The sequence below is a fragment of the Notolabrus celidotus genome, chromosome 4 (genome assembly GCF_009762535.1).
Source record: "Notolabrus celidotus isolate fNotCel1 chromosome 4, fNotCel1.pri, whole genome shotgun sequence".
Lineage (NCBI taxonomy): Eukaryota > Metazoa > Chordata > Actinopteri > Labriformes > Labridae > Notolabrus > Notolabrus celidotus.
Genome location: NC_048275.1, coordinates 31,915,018 through 31,935,273, shown reverse-complemented (window position 1 = coordinate 31,935,273; position 20,256 = coordinate 31,915,018). Strand labels below are relative to the sequence as shown.

The 20,256-nt window shown below is 39.8% G+C and overlaps 1 protein-coding gene and 1 long non-coding RNA gene across 4 annotated transcripts in view; one reads left to right on the top strand and one right to left on the bottom strand.

The window, feature by feature from the left end:
- Window positions 1-2,936: 2,936 nt before the first annotated feature.
- On the bottom strand, window positions 2,937-3,957 carry LOC117811851. The gene is made up of 2 exons (XR_004631073.1): window positions 3,838-3,957; window positions 2,937-3,428 (listed from the first exon to the last, which is right to left on the bottom strand). It is a non-coding gene; the product is annotated as an uncharacterized LOC117811851 (long non-coding RNA).
- Window positions 3,958-20,000: 16,043 nt separating this feature from the next.
- Window positions 20,001-20,256, top strand: part of slc24a3 (solute carrier family 24 member 3) — a 127,554-nt gene continuing 127,298 nt past the window's right edge. For 2 of the 3 annotated variants that reach the window (XR_004631098.1, XR_004631099.1), the window contains exon 1: window positions 20,004-20,134. The gene's annotated coding sequence lies outside the window, so the exon portion shown is untranslated. Of the gene's footprint in view, window positions 20,135-20,256 lie in introns of all 3 variants that reach the window. The other variant, XM_034682477.1, reaches the window with a different exon arrangement.

Here is a 20,256-nt window from a genome sequence, read left to right as displayed (position 1 = left end):
GAGCAGAACCAGACTCATGTTAGACAGACATTTGTTCATACCGAGTTGGGGTTGGAAGGGGGGTAGAAGAGATGAAGAGAGAGAGAGAGAGAGAGAGAGAGAGAGAGAGAGAGAGAGAGAGAGAGAGAGAGAGAGAGAGAGAGAGAGAGAGAGAGAGAGAGTGAGAGAGAGAGTGAGAGAGAGATGATAGTGATGAGACGGATAGTAGTAGTTGTAACAGCTGGAGTCTGGCACGTCCACAGCAGCAACTCAGAGGAACCTACGAGACAAGGGAGCTCAGGGACTCCAGAAAGTTCTATGGTTAGTAACTTTAATGGGACAGGGAGAAAGAAAGTAAGAGATAGGCAGACAGAGGAGAGAGAGAGGGTAAGACAGGATCCCAGTGTGTCAAAAAAACTATAACAGTCTTTCATCCTGGCTACAGTGCTGAAGAGAAACCTAGGGTTGTTTGTATTATCTTGTATTAGAGAGGAGTAGGCAGCTTGAACATGTCACAGGATCTTCCTATATTTATTAAGACTATCTTTCCAAAATGAGCAGGTTTCAGTTGCTTTGTTGGAGCGCCATAATCTTTCAAGTTTTCTAGAAGTTTGTTTCAGTTCACAGATTTGAGCGTTTTTCCATAGAGCCAGCCTCTGTTGTCTATTAGTCTTCTGTTTGAGGGGAGCGATCAGATCCAGGGTAACCTGTAGTCAACCTGTAGTATCATCAAGCTGAGAGGGACTGGTGCGAGCATACAAGCTTTTAGCTAAGGTCTGACAGAATACTAAATTCAAAGCAGCAGGAATAGCCTCCTTGAACTTAGCTACGGTAGAGTAGAGTCTGGTAGGAAGAAATTGAAAGGTACCAAAAAGGGTGTTCTGATAAAGAGGATTCTGAGGGAAGACTGATAAGTCCTCAATTTCAAGGCCATATGCCAGAACAAGATCAAGGGTGTGATTAAAACTGGGATTAGGTTTGTTTACAACCTGTGTGAAGCAGGGACATGAGCACAATGCTAAGGCTATCATTATCAACATTCACATAAATACTCAAGTCACCTGCTATAGAGATCTTATCTGAACTGAGGACTGACTTAGATAAAAACTCAGAGAACTCAGATAACAAATAAAACTGGTTTTACAGTTCTAGAGGCTGGAAGAGGAAAGTTTAGAACAAGACCCTGACAAAGGTAAAGACTCTAATGCGGGCATGTACTACAGAAAAAAGGTGATTTCGTCCTCCCTCCTGTTGGACCTGTTTGTCAGAGGTCTGAGGCTGTCTCTTATTTAGTTAACTTTTACATTTAGTACAGTCTTTTTTTATTCCATTAAATACAGTATTTTTCTGATTTATGAACTGTTTTTGGGGTTCTGTGAAATTTTTAGGGGGTCATGAATCTTTTGTGTAGTTAATTTTCAGGTTCAATGTGTTTTAGCAAACACTAATACTTATTCTGATTAAGTTGCGGACATGATTGTGTTTTGACCTGAAACAGTGACTCAGAATGGGCTTCTGGTCCTCCATGAAACGCGAGCAGTGCCATCTTCAGGGAGAGGGCCACGCAGTTAAGCTCCAGGCAGGGGTGGACTGGCCATCGGGAGTACCGGGAGTTTCCCTGTGGGTCGATCAATTTTTGGGCTAGCCGACAGGCGGTCATTTTTTTTTTTTTTGGTTTATTTTAAGTATTTTTTTATTTTGCTGCGTCTTGACTTGGACACTACAGTAAAACTGTGCTGGGCTTGAGTCCTGTCCAGGAGAGTTACCGTAGTTACCAAGGCAAGGCGCAGGCACCACAAAACAAAATAAACACAGTGCTCGGCCATAGACAAAACCTAACGGAGAGATGACCTGACGATTTATAGGCCCAGTGGCTTGTCTGTCAAGAATACCTGGCTCTATTGCCCTATGAGAGTCTACAGAGGCCCACAAGTGTTTGTCCATTTTTCAGATCATTATACTATTGTTTCCCATAATTTAGTCAACTAGCCAAAGTTCTGATTGCATGCAGACTCATATTTTGCATGTAATCTTGTTCAAACATATTCCACACTATTCCTCTACTTTTCATGTGCAGATTTGTGATAGGCAGCAGGGAGCCTGTGGAGATGTTCTCCCCAGAGAGCCCAGCAGCCCATGTGGTACTGCAAGGTCTTCACATCAACAGAAAGTGAACCACTTGTAACCCTTCATGATAAATTTAGGTCACAGCCAACTAACGTGTGAGGTGTAACTCGATACATTAAACCAATGACAGAAGTCTGAATATATGTATGCAATTTGTGTGTGCATGCACACGGGTATTTGTGTTTGTGTGTGTGTGTGTGTGTGTGTGTGTGTGTGTGTGTGTGTGTGTGTGTGTGTCTGTATGTGTGTGTGTTGAAGACCAGAGCAGCAGCATGTACCAGACTCTCCTGCACCTGGACCCAGCTGTGTCCTTAAAGAGTGATGCGTCTCTGGGTTGATTCATTGAGTTTAAAGCTGGAGAGATGAGTGCTGATGAAAGGTAAGACTCCCAAAGTGAACTTCCTGTTGTTGTGTGTGAAACATTTCTAACTGTGGTTGGTGTTTTCTCTTTGAAGGTGAACATTTGTCACTCATGTTTCTATCAGGATCCAGTAAACAGGATTGGGGGCAGAGATAACTCAGCATACGTGTGTCCTGTGTTTTTAGGAGGATCCATTAGTGTTTCTACCAGAATCCACTACGTAGAATCTATCACATCAACACATCATTATATTATATACACTACATGATATTATATTTGTTCCACAGTTCAGAGGTCAGAGGGTGGAGAAGAGTGGAGAAATGAATGTATTGACCCCCGATCACATGTATCAACATCTTGTGTATGTAGCAATTGTTTATGGTGAGGTAGTCTGATGAACAGCTGGTCACTTCAGGGAGAGAAATCCTCTGTTGAAAGTTGACTCTGAATGATAAGAAAACACAAGGAATGATTTCTCATGTTTGATCTTTAATGCTGTCAAACACTTGATGCAGCTTATCTTTATGTCATGAAAGTATAGTGACATCTTTCATCTTTATAAAGAACAATTATAGAATGAACAAAGTCGTCTGATGATCTGAGAGGAATGTTTTACACATAAAATACATAATAATATCTACATATTTAAGGAAAGCTTAGTGCTTAAAGCAACTCTGTGTCATCCTCCATGACTCCAAACAAAGAGGACCACAGGGGTGCAGGTTCAAGTCTGTTTCCATGGACTGGGACTCAAGACTTGGACCTGAATGTTCTTCATATCAGCCTGCGTGCAGAGTAGCATGACTACAGTGGCTTGTTCTCTGGTGTTGCTTCACTGCAGTGGATGTGTTTACCACACGTTTTCCAGGATTGCATTGGACAGGGAGAAACACTGCTGGGTGGGAGGTGTCTGTTTTCTGCAAACTCTAAAGGTCTACTGGCTCTCCATAGAAACGTCTGTCTGGATGAGGATGAAGCCAGTTAACTTGAGGGGACATGTTTGAATGCAGTACCTGTGACATGAACAACTTAGAACTGCTTCAATATGGCTGCTGTTGTGTCAGATAGCGACTTATTTATTCTTCTAAAGAGCCAAAACAGTAGTCAGGGAGTGACAGCAGGCCACGACATAACCAGGGCCTCTAAGGGACAATGTATACAATATTATTTAATAAACATTAAATACTGAGGATGTGTGACAATCTAAAAATACGTAGGTATACCACCGTCAACATGCACCAAAGCCTCGGAGCATCAGAGGGAGGAGGGCTGCAAAGGCTCAACCACTGCAGCATTAAAACCTAATTAACCAGCTATAAATGGAGCGAGATATAAACTTAATAAAAAAAAGGTATATAACGCAGACTAACCCGGCGAACACGTGACCGAACCCACAAAGCCTCCAGACAAACGAACTGCTCCTTACGGCTCCAGCCTTCAGCTGAGCACCAATGAATGAGCGCGTCACCAACGGCACATTACGCGCTTCACAATGGCAGGAGAGAAAGAGGAGCGCGCATTACCTGTATAAAGGTAGCGTGAGCCACGACAGGAAACACGCCAAACGATTGCTCTGCCACGTCAGGCTGCAGCCACCTGGAAGGTGAGCGAGAGTGAGGCCCGGCCACACACCTGTACATCAGTGCGTCCAGTCATCAACGCGACTGTGAGCTGGCACAGTGCCATGCAGTGGCAGACAGGGAGAGACATCTCACCACAGCTTGATAGATGATAACTGATAGTAATCACTGTATTTTACCTGCTGCCACAGCACAGCGCTTTAAACTGCCTTTGCTGTGTTGCTTTCAGTCTTTGCTGTGTTGCTTTCAGGAGGATCTTTGTTTTCACTTCAGCTGTGGAATTTATGTTTCTTACGGAGCCCCCGTAGACTTGGAGATGTCCAAACTTTTGTGAAATTTAGTTGAACTTTTTATGAAATCACTGTATTTTTATTTTACTTTCCTTTTAGAAAAGATTAAAATCAACAAAACAAAATTATGATCAAAATATTTGGATAGACCGGTGCCCCATGTACAGAGGCTATAGTCCTCCTGACGGCAGTTACAGGTTCGACTCCCAACCTCCTCCAGCTTTCCTATCCAATAAAGCCCCCAAAAAAGCCCCCAAAACATAACATATATATATAGTTGGATAGAAAGGAATTGTGAAGATAAATAAACTAATAAAAAGACACCATCATGAACTAAAAGGCTCACTGCAGTGTCATGTCTGACATTGAACACTAGATGGAGCTGTAAGTTTAACTAACACATAAGAGCAGGGGTGAGGAGGGGAAAGTAAAACTGAAATCATCTGAATTTTTACTTCAATGGATATATTTACTCTTCAGCTGAAGAACCATGTTGGAAAAATAAATTACACCCATTGGGTGAGCTTCCCCCGCTGTAACATTCAGTGGTGCAGGACGTATTATGATTTGTTATGTCCTTGTAAGAACAAAATATCAATCAAAGCGCAGTATATGTAATCATACAGTTGTATTTATCAGACTGTTGGCTCTTTCTTCATTTTCATTCTATTTATTGTGTCCCTTATTCTGACCTTGAGTCTACAATAAAGCTTGAATTTAATTAGATACAATATTTAATTATTTCTTTAATAAACAGTGATATTATATTCCATTTTACCTCTTTTACTAGAATTTAGTCTTTTATAAAAAATGAAAATAAAAAATAAACATATGACTGATGTAAATATTCATTTAAATACCTGTCAGGTTGTCCCGTCCACCAGGTTGCCACACACTCCTGGAATTGAAGGCTGAACTGAACTTGGCTGGTCCAAGCTAAGCCTGAGCCAGCCTGAGTGTAAGCTTATCTGACAGCAAAGTTCAACTCATTCTCTTTATGCTCTTTATCTGACACCTGGACCCAAACTTAGGCTGTATTCAAAACTGCCTGCTAAAAACTACCTACCAATGTAGTATGTCTACGGTTAAGACACTCTGCTCACACAGCCTATCTGAAGGTTTAATATGTGAGAATTAATCATCTCTAAAACAATCACTACCATTTTCTTTATTCAAAAATCAAGATATAAGTTAATAATCAATATTTCACTCTGCTTAGATCAGAACCACCTTTCACCAGTGTTAGGGCGCAGAGTGTGTGAGCGCAGGTGAGCTGTCTTCTCCTGTGGTGTGGAGTGTGAGTCACTGCTGCAGTCCTTCAGAGTCTGTAGAAGGCTGCCCTCTATAAGGGAACAAGAAGTAACCTTGAACCATGGTCGACGTAACGCTAAACCTCACTACAAGACCATCATCCACTTAAAGGACATACTGTCACCACAGCAACAGTGCCTACAGCAGGACGTCAGGTATGTAATCACACTTTCACAGGAAGCTGGAGTAAAGTTAGAGGAGTGATGACTCACACTTAATGATGATTTACTCACCCGTGTACTCTTTTACACGCAGATCAACTCCACAGAGGCAGAGTGTGAGAGTATGATTTTATCTTTGACTACTTAGATAAATAAAATATAAACTTTGTTGAGCTTTAGTTGAAGTCAAACGTGATCTAGTCCCTAACAACGTGGCACCTGCAGTAAAAGCTGTAGTACTGAGTCCAGTACTTGGACTCAGGCTCGAGCATCGACTGCATCAGGACTCAGAAAATGGAGAGGAGGACTTATATGATGAGAAGGACTGTTGCACTGTGTGTGTTAGTCCTTTTTGGCACAAGGCCTTGATAATTATGTATTAAACCTGGAACAGCTGTCACATGTGTTCACCTGCATACCCGTTTGCGTGCCACCTAGTTCAGGCACAGCTCCTGCCAGGATGTAAAAGTTGGAAACAAGCTCAAACTTTCAGACATCTGTCTACGATGCACCCTGAAAAGTAAGGGACATGCTAAAGTTAGCCTACTTGGACTGCTACTGTCCAAGGTGTTTGGTTCGCTAAAGTCTGATCACTTGCAAGTAAGTTGCAGATATCTTTTAATTCATTAGACACCTTTGCATGTATTGATCCCACTGTAGCACAAACCGTGAGTGTGTCACCTCATTAAGAGAGACACAGAGCACATTTACTCATGACACACAGGGCTGTAAGTTAATGCATCAGTAAGAATCTAATGTAAATAAATGAAATGTGTTTTTTCTTCCATCAATCAATCTTTATTTGTAGAGCGCCAAATCACAAAAAAGACCCAACATCAAGAAAAGATAAGATCCCGACCCATCTTACAGGCAGGACTCAGTCTGATCTCATCTTCATCCACCATGAGCAGAGCACTTTGCAGCATTTAGCAAGTTACAGCAGTAAGGACCAACTTCCTTTAACAGGCAGAAACCTCAAGCAGAACAAGACTCATGCTAGACAGACATCTGCTGGAACTGTGTTTGGGTTGGAAAGAGGGATATAGGTAGATGCAGAGAGAGAGAGATGATAGTGGTGAGGCGGATAGTAGTAGTTGTAGCAGCTGGAGTCTGGCACTTCCACGGCAGCGGGCCGTCAACGGCAGAGATCCAGAGGAACCTACGAGACAAAGGAGCTCAGGGACTCCAGGGTATATGGTTGGTAACTTTAATGGGATAGAGAGAGTTAAAGTAAGTGAAAGGAAGACATAGGAGAGATCTCATCTTAATCCACCATGAGCAGAGCACTTTGCAGCATTTAACAGGTTACAGCGGCAAGGATAAATTTCCTTTAACAGGCAGAAACCTCAAGCAGAACCAGACTCATGTTAGACACATATCTGCTGAGACTGGGTTGGGGTTGGAAAGAGGGATGGAGGGAGATGAATAGAGAGAGAGGGAGATGATAGTGGTCAGACGGATAGTAGTAGTTGTAGCAGCGGGAGTCTGGCACGTCCACAGCAGCAGGCCGTCTACTGCTGCGACGCAGAGGAACCTACGGGACAAGGGAGCTTTACATCCAAAGGGTCCCACACATTGGTAAGCTTGGAGTCAAACTGCCGACCTTATGAATCCTCAGGTAATGAGGACTCAACTTGGACTTTACTCAGACTTGAACATTTGGAGACATTATCTCAAGACAACTCACATATCAGCAGGTCAAGCTGTGCTCTTCAGTTGATCAGATTCCACCATGAGCAGGCAAATGGTGACAGCAGCAAAAAAATAACTTCTTCTTAACAAGCTGAAAATCTGAAAGCAGAGTGTGACGGGCAGAGACAGTAATAAAAATAATATAAATTACATCCATGAAAATAAGAAGTTTGACAAGAAATAATAACTATAAAAGACGTAGCAGTAGAACATTTTTTTTAGATGATGTAATATTGAGGGTTAGTGTGCAGAAAAGAGTGCGCCTCTCATTCACTCTTTGTATCTCGGACTCTAACACACTCTCTTTGGTGTCTCCCAAATTGGAAGCAGCATACTCATTTTAGGTGTCACGCGAGGATTGGCAAATAAATCAAACAGCACAGGCTGTTGGGAATACTTATAAACACAAAACATGTCTGACAGATCCTGTCTGAAAAGCTGTGTTTGTCTGATTTCATGTTTCTAGAGTTGATTGATACAGTTTTTCTCCTCTCTCTTCATCTCTGATGCACCAACGCACCAACACAGGGGTCTGTCTGAGAATATAAGCAGGAGAAAAACAAAAGAAAAGAGCATTGAGAGTCGCAGAGGAGGGACGATTGGCAGAGTCTTAAGTAGTTGTGATTAAAAAAAAGACAGATTTCACCGATGCATGCTTTCTTTTGTATCCCAGGATTCTTTGCTGATGCTCTCCCTGCCTTGATTTTTCATGTTTGCACATGAAAGGGAGGGTGTGCTCTCTCCTCTGCAGGCTTTGGCACTACAAGTACTTGTCTGGAAGGGTATTGAAGTCTCGGGATAGACATGTGGTCTTGTCTTTGATGGGCAGAAACCTCTTGGGTTTTTACATAAAAGTTAAATCAGAGGTTAGGGTGATCAGCCAAAATCCTCCCTGTTTGTTTCAGGGTCCTGCAGGGCGACAGAGGGGTGGCAAAATACTGCCAGTTACTTTCTCTGTGAAGTGAATGGCATGCTTTAATCTGCTCTTGTCCTTGGCAGTGGGGGAAGAGCACCAGATGGAGATGGAGGAGGTGAGGAGGGACTCAGTGGTGGAGGTGTAGAGCACCATCAGGTTTAAGCAACATAAGAGCTGCGAAAACAGAAAATGAGAAAAAAGTTTTAAAAAAAAGTTAGAACACGAAAGATGAGAAGGAACATACAAGTTTAAAAAAGCTGAAAGCAACAACATTAGAATAAAAATAAATAAAACAAGGTCAGGAAAAAAAAACGTTAAGACATTTAGATAGAAAATCCATAACACTCCAGAACATCATTCAAATCCCAGCTCAAAACCCACCCTTTCAAATTAGCATATTCCCTTTAACTGAACTCTGTGCACTTCACTAGTTTATCTTTATTTTATTTTTTTAGTTTTATATTATTTAGCCTGTTTGTTTTATTCCCTGTAAAGTGGCCTTGGTTGACTTGAAAGGCGCCTCCAAATGAAATGTATTATTATTATTATTACTATTATTGAAATATAAAAAATATGGAAAATAGAAGCAGCGTCAGGAGGATTAAAACCCGCTCAGTTTTCATCTCCTGTTAAAGCACATCCGCCAAAGGCCCTGTCACCTTTGGTCCTCTGCCTGGATCGTGGGATGGCGAGGCTGAGGACCTCAGGTTACACCCCACGTATGGGGTGAGGAGATCAGATATGTATTTAGGTGCAAGACCAGAGCTTGCTTCTAAAGTCAGCAATACAATCTTAATAACAAGTCTAAAATGTATTGGGAGCCAGTGAAGGGAAACTCAAACAGGAGTGATGTGGTCTGTCTTTATAGTGTAGATCAGATTGACCATTTCTGATGCAATCCCAAGGCCTCAGGAGAGTCTCATCACCAGCAGGTCTGCTGAAGACCAAAGCTGAAAACTTTGAGTTGAGAATTACAATTTGATCAATAAGTGTCATTTGCATCATACGACCAGGGTTTGTGTGTATGGGGGTTTTGTCCTTAATATGTGAAATGAACCTCCAGACACATCTTTTCATTAACATTAAACAATTTCTCCAACCCTTTCTGATCATATAGCTGAACTCTTTGGCTTAGAGTGAGTGCTGGGCTTCATTTTGTTTTGTTTTATTGTACATGCTGTGCACAGTATGTACAGTATATGCACGGAAGAGCTTTGTTTGACTGCAGTGTTATCAGAAAGCTTTCATACTGAACATCCTGCTCTGTGCATTATCCTAAAGCAGTTTATGTCAGTGCTGTCTCGTTGTAAGTGAACACTGTTGATGCGGACATGCATGGATTATAAGGCATTAGTTTGCACACACTGGGTTTGGGGAAGGATTAGTCAACTCACGTAAACATTGGGGCAGATTTTTCCAGTCATACTGTATCTCTCTCTCTCTCTCTCTCTCTCTCTCTCTGCCTATATACTTCTTACATTTGCTGTGCACACACACTTACTGTACATACAGTGTCTCTGATTCTACAATAACATTTTTAAAAAATGTGCAGAGGTCTTGCAGATATGTTTCCACACATACTGTAACTGTTGTGTGATGAAGTTGATTACATGTGCTTGCCTCAAAAAAGGTTCATTAGATGTGACATACACCCTAATACACTACACTATAATAAGAGAGTTCTTTCTCTAAACCAATGTGTTTTTATTTTTTACTTTGATATGTTTTGACTTCAAACTTCCTGCAGTCTTCTTCAGAAGAGTCACGTGGTGTTGTGACGTTGCATGGATGTTGACATAATTCCTTATGACGTGTTTTTACAACTTCTCTGAACACCTTATTTTGAGAACTTTGCGATACTTGGTCTGTACCGCAGCTTCTGCCGTGCTGTTAGGAGAATGTTAAAGGATATTTCAACCTGGCTGCTCTTTGAAAATGTCTCTCGCCTGAAAGTCCATTTCAATGCTCTGCTTTTTCCTCTGCTCTGCACTTTGTTGATTCAGTGTGTCTGAATTATTCAAATGTTCTTTTGGTTGTGATTGGCAGTCACAGCTATTTTCTGTTCCCAAAGATGAAGACACCAGAAAACAGCAGGACCTTTTTGTGTGTTCGGGACACAACATATACTGTTTGTGTTCACCCCGTCACTGATGACTCCTTTATAAACAAAGACAACTGTTACATCTTTTAAATCTCCTATAAGACCCATTTTTACACTATCATAATAATAATTTGTTTATTATTATTTTAAGTTTTTATCTAACTAATGAATTGTTTACATTTCATTGAATTATTAATTGTTTTCTAATTATTTTTTTCATGTAATATTTTCTCCAGTATGGTGTTGTCTTCTCATTCTCAAAACCTTTTAATTGTCCTTTAATGCTTTTACTTATTTATCTTCTTTATTTATTTTTATTTATTTATTTATTTTACCCTTCTTTATTCTGTTTAATTTATGTTTATTTTTTTAAATCTTTGGCATTGTATTTTGTTTTTGCATTGTTACTATTCCTACGCTCCTCTCTGTCTGTTAGAGGTTTATCCTGCCATGCTTTGCTTGTCAAAGCCCTTTGTAAACGTTTGTTTTTAAAGGTGCAATACAAATAAAGTTACTATATTATTATGATATCACTGAGACCTGGGGCTGTTCCATCTATAAAGACCTTCCATTAACACCACGTTACCAACAAGGTAACGTCACAAGAGCTAACGCATAATGGGGAGCTAGCTAGAACTTGGATTTGAAGTACTTCTTGTCACACACATTAGGATCTGTAAGCATCTGCACTGTAACCAAAACCAAAAACTGAGCTTTTGATTTAAGTTTATGCCACCTTTGATACCAATTCAGGCATTGTGACTCGGCATATTGAAAAATATAGTGCTGCTTCAGTAAAGTAGCGTCACCTTGCAGGTTTATTCTAGCGTAACACACTGAGGATGGCAAGGTTTACTCTTGTATACAATAATCTACAATCTGATCCTGATTGAACTGAGAAAGAAAGAGAGAAAGAGACTGAATGTGGGTGTGTTACATAGCAGGAGAGCATTTAATCGTATGTTGCAGGGTTCATTGTAGGTATGTGTGCTCAGATATTCATGCATGAGCAGCGTGAACATTCTGTACATTTCTGCAGGCATACATTGAGTTTCTGCATATTTAAAATACGACACATACTTCTTCAGATGGCATCACACCCGCCTCTCAGGCACTGGAAGCATGTAGCTATGCATTAATGCTGGTTCTGTGGAGATTACATGTACACTGATATGCATATGTGTGTGTGTGGGTGTGTGTGATTGCTGAGGCTAAAGAAGGCCTGATGTCTGTATCGATCCTTTATGTTGACAGTGTTTCTCCTCCCACCACCTGCAGCATAGGGGACCTTTGAATCAAAAACTGCATCCAAGTCTTTAGGATGCAGAAGATTCATGTGAACCTGGAGATGTCAGAGTCATCAAGTGAAGGTGTGTTTGAGAAAGTGTGCTCCTTCCTGCTGTCTTTTGGCTCATTTATTATGTTATTATGCATCCTACCAGTGTCACCGTGTAACAGGAGGGTCATCCACACAGATTGGCCTGACAGTGAATAAGCTAATTTATTCAGACAACTCTAATTCAGCCTGCAAGCCTGCATCCTTTACTCCAGGTGTCTCCTCCAGATGGAAGATCTCCCTTGGCTGTCCCATGTGATCTGAAAAAGAAATGCATGATCCCATTTTTTGTAACTTGGGTCTTACAGGACATGAGAGAGGCAATGAGAGTGGAGGGTAGGGATCAAGCCTCGCCCTTTCTGGTGGAGGGACTAAAATATTTCCTCTCTAAATTTGCTATCAGTTGCATTTTATGAGAGTCTAATAAATTTTGACCCTGCACAAAGCTTTTCAAGATGGAGACACTGCAGACTGTCACCTGTGAATGGAAGGAGCGGGGGCAGAGGGAACAGGCTGTGGACTTAAGTCAGGACATGTGCAGCATTTACATAACATCAAAAACATCTGGTAGGGAGGTTTTTCTTAAATAGTCTTCAAGGCATTTTCGCTGACTGACACTTGTAATTGGAGTTAAGACTTATTTGACGACTGAGGTGGAGTTATGAAGCTGAATTTATGATGGTGGTTATAAATGCAGCAGAGAAATCAATCAACTGTCAAACAGATGAGAAAAATATGGTGTCACAGACAGTAGTGTCCAAAGTATGGGGCGCCATTTGTAAATATAATATAATATTAAAATTCACACGTCTTGGAGAATGTGGGGAATTGTTGCTGTTATTTTGAGTGTGCAAAACTTTACAAATGGCGCCCCATACTTTGGACACTACTGTCTGTGACACCATATTTTTCTCATCTGTTTGACAGTTGATTGATTGGGTCCCTTTTTTTATCACATTTAGATCAATACCTGTGATTTGTTTTACATTTAATTTTGTGGGGAAAAATATATTTAAGTTGTAATCACAGTTTTTCTTTCTTTCACAATTCTTTTTATTGATTTTGATAGTACAGTGCATGTAAGCTTAACAGTGTAAAAAAAGGTAGGTACAAAGAGTATGCACAAATGACCGCATTTCAATGCAACATATTGCAACAATTTTACTGGCCTATTCACAACCATAACCCCAAGTCCCTCCCACCCAAAACCTCACAATACTTACATAAGGCAACAAAAAAAACCAAAAAAAACCCCACAAAACACACAAAACAGACAGACCAAATTAGGGAAGATAGATAAGTGAAGGACTAAAAATTGAAAAGCTAGACAAACATTAAGGCACTAGAGATAGATAGGAGGAAGAGGGGGAGAGAAGGGCAGAGAGGGGGGGGCAACTAAGCTTCGTCTGGATGAAAAGTTGTTTTGTCTAGGTATTCGGTGAAGGGCTTCCAGGTCTTGTCGAAAGAATTCCTTGATCCTGCAAGTGAGAATCGGATCTTCTCAAGTTGGATATGACTGAGGATCTCCCTGAGCCAGCTGTTATGGTAAGGAGGGAGCGTGTGCTTCCACCTGAACAGGATGAGGCGTCTAGCTAGTAGAGTTGTAAAGGCTAAGACATGCCGTTGGGCCGCTGAGAGGTTGGGCACTCCAGAAGGTGGGACACCAAATAGGACAGTGAGTGGGTCAGGGAGAAGGACTGTGTGAAATACTGTTCCCAGTGTACCAAAAATTTGACTCCAAAATCCTTGTAGTTGTGGGCAGGACGTAATCACTGTTAAATCCAAATGCTAAATATAAATATAAATGTTCAATTTAAATGTTAAATCTAAATCTTAAATGCCAAATCTAAATCTTAATTTTAAATGTTAAATGTTAAATCTAAATGTTAAATCTAAATGTTGATTGTTAAATCTAAATGTTGAATCTTAAATATACATTTTAAATGTAAGTCTTTTTCTGTTAAACTTGCTCTCTTTTCGGTAGGTGAAACCAGTCAAGAGCAGGACCCGTCAAGCCAACTGAATCATGAAGCATGGTCGACGGTGTCAAAAGCGGCTGTGAGATCAAGCAGAACTAAAAGTGTTGTTTTCGGACAGTCAGTGCTGATATGCATCATATATACTTTAAGTTGAAAGATATTTGATTGTAAACCACTTTATCTAGTATCTAACTGATGAAGGGGAGACCTAAGATGAGTCTGTAGGTATTAGTTATGGATGGATCAAGGATGCTTTTCATTAGCACAGGAGTAATTATAGCTCACTTTAGAGAAGAAGAGAAGATGTCAGTCTATAGGGAGATGAGAAATGCAACACCTACAATATCTGTTACATCGGTGTCAAGTCCTTTTAAGAGGACAACGTCGAGTGAGTGACCTTTGGGTGGACCCTGTGACATGTTGTCTAAAATTCAATATTTCAATTTCTTAATATCTAAAACATCAATATCTCTCAAATATGTCTTTTTTTTTGTATAAAATACAACGTGAAGGGAATATCCCTGATCACTTCAAGTCTTACTTCAAATTAAATTCACAGGTCTGCTCTTACTCAACTCGTCAAACTTTATTTCTTCATCCTCCTAAATGTTTAACCTGTATAAGTCAATTCTCAATACGTTTCAGGGGCAGCAAATTCTGGAATATTTATTCCAATGTGGCAAAAAAATTGCTTATCTTTAAAATGTTATAAAGGATGCTTGAAAAAACTTTTAACTACTGTCACTTAATTATACTCATCATGCTCAACCACATACTCATAGAGTAGGCGTCCATACACATCATATTCATATTTTTTACTTTTGAATTCTGTTGATGTAATAACTGTATTTATATTAATTGTTAATTTTGTATATTCTTAGGATATTATGTGTCAGTGATGAAGCGAAGGACATGTGGGTAGGCACAATTTGACAATACTAGCACAGCATTGAGATGATTTGGTCCAACCTATTGACTGTAAATGGACAGCATGAATGTTAACAGATAGATTCGGGGTCATATTTTAAAAGTAAAATACATTTTCTTCAAACATGGTGTTTGTCCATATAGTTAGTTCTTATCATGCTGACTTGTGTCTTTGTATTAATTTTACAGAGAAGCTAAGTTTTACTAAGTTATTTAATTTATAAAAAGGGCTCCACAGTGGTGCAGTGGGAAGCGCTGTTGCCTCACAGCAAGAAGGTTCCTGGTTCGAGTTTGCATGTTCTCCCCATGCATGCGTGGGTTCTCTCTGGGTTCTTCAGCTTCCTCCCACAGTCCAAAAACATGCTCACCAGGTTAATCGGTCACTCTAAATTGCCCATAGGTGTGAGTATGTGTGTGAATGGTTGTCTGTCTCTCCATGTTTGCTCTGTGATAGGTTGGCGATCAGTCCAGGGTGTACCCTGCCTTCCGCCTGATGTCAGCTAAGATAGGCTCTAGCCCCCTGTGACCCTGAACAGGATAGCGGTCAAGATGATGGATGGATGGTAGAATTTCAAAAAGATGATTGATTGACAGCTCTGTCCGCAAATGAAGCCTCCTGCAGCTACAGTGCGAACACCAACAAGCATCAAACTTTGGACTGTACTCACCTGAGGGATCTCTAACATTTATATTAGTGAGTTTAATGCTAATTTTGGTTACATAAGGGCTGGGTCGGCTGTTGCGCATGCCTTGGCTGCAACAGTGCAATATGTCAAGACCTATCGAGGTGGTATTTTGGCTTCAAAGCTCACAATGGCCAGAAATGAAGGCAACGTTGTCCGTTCTGTATGCAGTCAGTGGTCCCATTACACCACTATGACATTTATTCTGAAGGTGAGATGTAGCAAAGCCCAAATATTCTGCCTCAAACTGAGAATGTATACAAGACTCCAGAGACTGCTGTCTCAAAATCTTGACGAATAAAATCCAAACAGTGAGTCCACATAGATTTGCTCTGTGTAAAATAACCTTTGGATTCTTGCAGAGTTGCATGTTTTAACCTTATTGATGATCCATATTCGCTTGTTAATACTTGTTCAATAAATATTATGCTGCAAACTGACCTGCATTACCCTCAGTGTGCTGAAATTTTAATTAACATGAACTGAATTGCACATTTTCCTTGCCCTTCATCCCTCCTTTCCTCAGGGGTTCACCTTTCCCCTCTCTCCTTCTTCCATCAACTGTGGCTCTCTGTCCCTGGAGTGACTTTGCAAACAGATCTCTTCTAAATATAGAGAAAAGAGTCAGCCCATCACTACTGGAATAGCCCAGAGAGTAGTGACATGAGTGCTGTGGAGAATCCCCACAGGAGACGCCGCAGAGCAGCCGCCCACACTATCGATCTGACAGGAGGACTGAATTACATCACACATGCACGCAGCAACAGAGAGTCATATGTCCATATGTCCTCTTCATGTTCATCAGTCGAGGATAACGTGAAGAATATCCTCCTCTTATGCGATGTAAAACACACAGTGTGTTTCTGGAACAAATGCATGCACTGTTGATCTGCAAGCACACACACACGCACACACACACACATATGCACACACAGAGACAGAACAGAGACTATGATACAGGAAATATGACTACAAGGGGGTTTAATTTAGCTTATATGCAGACGACATGGTTGAATAAATAATTAGATTTTATAGCAACAAATTAATTCCCCAAATTAAAAGAGTATAGTGACACACGAGAAGTTTGAATCCCTTATCCATTTAAAAATGCTGAGTGTTGCATCAGGTCTCATTTGGGGAAATTCAGTTCCATATATTGATGCTTAAAAACTGAACGCTGTCTCTCCATCTTAAGCTTTGACCCTGAGGACAGTAAGCAGACTTGTCATAGGCTGTCTAAAGGTTTGAACAGGTCAGAATGTACGAACATATTAGAAATGTATGACTTTAATTGCCTTATGCACAAATCATTTCTAAGCACTCCAGCTGTGAAAATCTGATTTTGGTAAACGTTGTCATTTTAGTCTACTGTTAGTCTGTATTTTATTTTGAAGGGGAAAAAGAGTAGTGAGCCTCCTGCACTAAAGTGAAGAAAGGGGAGCATTGTGAAGTTGTGCCTTATGAATTTCATGAACAATTGAAAACTGAACAGCACCATATTATCATAAGTATCAGGACTCTGAATAGATAGCTTTATTCTTAAAGTCTCAAATTTTCTTTTCCATCATACCAACCAAATTTCTTATTCTGGAAAAAAAATGGGGAAAACTTTTGTTCGACCTACGAGACAAACTTCGTAGGGAGGATATCAGTAAGTTTGTTTCCCACCAAAATAAGATGTCTTCAAATTCGCCAGTTCAAATACCAGTAGCTAAAGTGAACTGAACTCGTTAATGGGACTATCAGTCTTTGTCTTTAATCTTTATAAATAAATCAGTGTTTGCATCAAATGTAAGTTAAGTGATCCTCATTGGTTTTAAGTGTTTGTAAATTTTTGTATTCGGTCTTTATTGAGCAAAGGTAAATTCAATACAAATCTCTCAGCTTTATCAGTTGTTTATCACTTATTCACGTCGGCTTAGAAATTCTTCTTCCACTGATCTTTGATTCTGTTTGATTTTCTGCAAAATACAGTCATCTACAAACAGAGCGACGTAAATACAGTGTTGGTTGCGCTGGAATTTAACATGCAGTCTGTTTACTGGCCAACGAGAAAAAAAGATTTCTCTAGCTACTTCATTTTTTTGAGAACAAACTCAATGATAGGTGTTGAGTTTGTTTTCAAAAATCTGAAGCTTTAAATATCATCTGAGATGCTATCTACATGTATGATCCTAAAAAAACCTTGTATGTCCAGCAAATTTGGTCATTCATGAATGAATGTATGAAGTAAGTGTTAATTAACGAACCTCAACTAATGATGTATTAAAACAGTTGTCATTACATGAAGTCATAGTAACATGAACATTAGCTCATGGTGAAGAACAGGAGTTAATAATGCACCCCTTATTAATTCATACAGGAGAATATGACAGCAGCTGCTTTGCTAAAAAACTGTGGTCTTAGTAGTCATAAAATGTATAATTGAAACAGTTTGCATTAACTAAAAGCATATCTGCGGCTGCGCTTGCTGAAATGTTCTTTATCCTCTTCTTTTATTCACTCAGGATGCAAAATAATACCAAGCCTCCAGAAATCGACTAGAACACAGAGCTTCGAGGACCAGACACTGACACTAAGACCACAAATGCAAAACTCAGTTCTCTCAACACAAAGTGAAAAAGAAAGACTGCAAAAACCTACAACAAAGATGTGCCATTGTTTTATTTTGTCTTGTTTAATATTAATAAATAGAAGAAGCATCGAAGAGGACAACAGTGACACGTATTGTCACATTCAATTTTTATGATAATCCTGTAATGAGTGACATCTGTATCACTCGTAGTCTGATTGATGTGTTTTTTACACAACAAAAAATCTTACTTCTCTTAAAAAAGCACAGGGAATTATCACATTTTTAAAAAGAGGAAGCTGCAATTAGTATCTTGATCATGTGTGGGTGTGTTTTTGTGTGTGTGTTGGAGAGAGAGAGACCCAGTAGCAGAGGATGTATAGTTACACAACACTTAGTGCTGAAGTGGAACAGGTGTGTGCTTGTCTCTGTGTGGGCTCACCTCTCATGTAGTCCTCTATGCCTACATGTGTGATTAACTCCCTGTGTGTGTGTGTGTGTGTGTGTGTGTGTGTGTGTGTGTGTGTGTGTGTGTGTGTGTGTGTGTGTGTGTGTGTGTGTGTGTGTGTGTGTGTGTGTGTGTGTGTTAACCAGCACTTTAAATCTCCACACTGGGTCCCTCCTGTGCACTCAGGTGTACCTTTATGCATGTATCTGCCTGTAAGCTCTCTGAGGAGCGTTCTGCTGTGGCTGTGTGTGTGCATGTGAGTGTGTGTTAACATGTGTGCACACATCTGTGTGAATATAAACATAAAACCTGGATAAAAAAATATATAAAAACCTGAATAATCTGCTTAGGGAGGATGGGATTATTCCCCCAGAGGGCAGAGAGGACTTCTTCCCTCCCTGAACAAGCTGTAAGTTGTGAACGCACAGTTTTACACTCTCATGCAAGATTAAATGAAATCAAGTTCATTTGAGGTCAGCTCAACTCAAACCCAGCTCCTAACAGGATTTAAAGTTTGAATCTTCTCCAGAGACCAAGGAAAGTTTTGTGTCCTGTTGCATAAAGTCCCACAAAAGCCCTCATTGAACACAACACAACACAAACTATATCTTTATCTGGAGCATGAACACTACTTTGTGTTGCGTTCAAAGCTGATGGTTATGAAATTAACATTTCAAACTATACCTCATATAGAAAATGGGGCATCACCTCTTAATTTCCAGGAAGAAAATAAAGGATTAAATGTTTTTAATAACCAATCTCATCACCAAAGTTAGTGAAGCCTCCATCAGGGATCTGTTCAACTCAGGACAAGGTTACACAAACACAATACTTTTTTATGAGTCTCGATTTTAACTGAGTTGTATTCTTACAACAGTTTAATTTCACTTATTTTATTTATTTATTATCTAGTTCAATTTTGAGTCACTTTTTTAAGGACTCTGCACTTAGTTTATTTTACTGGTTTAATCTTTTAGAGTTGTATTATCTTATTCATTTATTTTGTTTTACCTCCAGTGTTTCCTCATTAATATATCATGACAGCGTTTCCTTAGTAAATTCAGCAACTTCTTTTTAATTTTCATTTATTTTATTGTAATCATTATTTTTTTTATTATTTTTGCATATATCATGTTCTTCACCTTAGGATTGTGGGGTGAGTTTGGGGTCAGGGCTGGGGTTGGGATTAGGATGGGGGGTCTTTTTATTTTTATTTTTTAATATTTTTAAATTTATTCTATTTTAATTAGTTTTTATGTACAGCACTTTTTGTTACAATTTCATTGTATGAAAAGAGCTTTACAAATAAGGTTTGATCGACTGATTGATTGAGTTGATGTTTTTCCTTGTGTATCATGCTTTGTTTTCTTCCCGTTTAGTGATCCATTTTATTGTTTCCTGTTTTATTTTGTAGTTCATTTTCCTCTGTGTGTCCAGGTGAGTTTTACTTCCTGCCCTTGTGTGTTTCCCGCCCTTTTTGATTGCACTGATTAGTTTCACCTGTGTCCTGTGTCCCTCGTCTGCTTTGATTACTCTGTGTATTTAGTTCCCCTGTTTCCCTTGCCTGTGTTGGATCATAGTACGTCTCTCTTGTGGTCTATGTGTGTTCCTTTCCTTGTGTTCCCTGTGTGTAATTTGGGACTTTCTGGATTTCGTTTTTCAGACATTTCAGTAAGTGTTGTTTGTACCTTTTTTGTCCTTTTGTTTATTAAAACCTTTTATTTTAAATCTGCACTTGGGTGCTCCTTCCTCTGTTTTTCCCAATGTGGCATACTTGGCATTGTGAATATATT